Source organism: Mastomys coucha, unplaced genomic scaffold (assembly GCF_008632895.1).
Source record: "Mastomys coucha isolate ucsf_1 unplaced genomic scaffold, UCSF_Mcou_1 pScaffold23, whole genome shotgun sequence".
Classification (NCBI taxonomy): Eukaryota; Metazoa; Chordata; class Mammalia; order Rodentia; family Muridae; genus Mastomys; species Mastomys coucha.
This window is the reverse complement of record NW_022196906.1, coordinates 32,794,248-32,795,572: the sequence shown is the minus strand read 5'-3', so window position 1 is coordinate 32,795,572 and position 1,325 is coordinate 32,794,248. Positions and strand designations below refer to the sequence as shown.

General features: G+C 44.2%; 1 pseudogene; it reads left to right on the top strand.

Annotated features, from left to right (window-relative positions):
- LOC116073003 overlaps positions 1 to 906 on the top strand; it is a 2,478-nt pseudogene extending 1,572 nt beyond the window's left edge.
- Positions 907 to 1,325: the final 419 nt, after the last annotated feature.

Here is a 1,325-nt window from a genome sequence, read left to right as displayed (position 1 = left end):
ATTCCTAGAATGAATATGTTCCCCTCCCTAACTGAACACCTTGGGTTGAGTCCCTCTGAAATTTTCCAATGTTTTCATGTCACGTTTCCTTGGTAACCCCCTCCCCACCCCCAGCTTGTGGTCTTTTCCTTAAATACTCCAGACTTCTTGTACCCTGTGGGACATCGAGACTGGCCAGCAGACAACCACATTTACTGGACACACTGGAGATGTCGTGAGCCTGTCTCTTGCTCCTGACCAGAGACTATTTGTCTCTGGTGCTTATGATGCTTCAGCCAAGCTCTGGGATGTCCGAGAAGGGATGTGCCGGCAGACCTTTACAGGACACGAGTCTGACATCAATGCCAAATGTTTCTTTCCCAATGGCAATGCCTTTGCCACTGGCTCAGACGATGCTGCATGCAGGCTGTTTGACCTCCGTGCAGACCAGGAGCTCATGACCTACTCCCATGACAACATTATCTGTGGTATCACATCTGTTTCCTTCTCCAAGAGTGGCCGCCTCCTCCTCGCTGGGTATGATGACTTTAACTGTAATGTCTGGGATGCACTCAAAGCTGACAGAGCAGGTGTCTTAGCTGGACATGACAACCGAGTCAGCTGCTTGGGGGTGACTGATGATGGCATGGCTGTGGCAACAGGGTCCTGGGACAGCTTTCTCAAGATCTGGAACTAAGGCCAGGAGCAGGTGGATGGATGCCATGGCGACTGGAAGACCATTCCAACCTTGAATCGATACAGCGATAGCATATCCTATCCAACCATACTAATGTGGACACCCACACCTCCCCTCAGAACTTCAAAAGGGCAAGATCTTTTTTCCTTCACTTATTGCTGAAACCAAGAGCACAACTCCCATTAAGAGAAGGATCTCTGTGCTGTAAACTAAAACAAATTGTGCATTTTTTTCCGGGACCATTGTCGTTGGTTTATTTTGTTTTGATTGGTTTTTTGGTTTTTTGTTTGTTGGTTGTTTTTTGTTTTTGTTTTATTTTGGTTTCATTTTTGTTTTGTCTTGGTCAAATTTTAAAAGGAAATACTACAATAAAAATGTTAACCCGAAGGTAACCCTGAGTGTGATTGTGAGACAGACTCGCCTTTTTACTAGTTCATTTGCATTTGAATCAGTGATCCTGTTCTGTGGCATTCATGAAAAACAAGTTGAAGACTTTCTTTATCTGAAATTGTTTCTAAATATAAGTCATTTGTAGCAAGACTTTGGAAGCATTCACGTTTCTTAAACATATTCCTTTATGTTCAGTAGTTAAGAGAACCAGAGCCTATGGTGGTCTCTGACTTGTCACTGATGCATTTTTGTCCCTGGC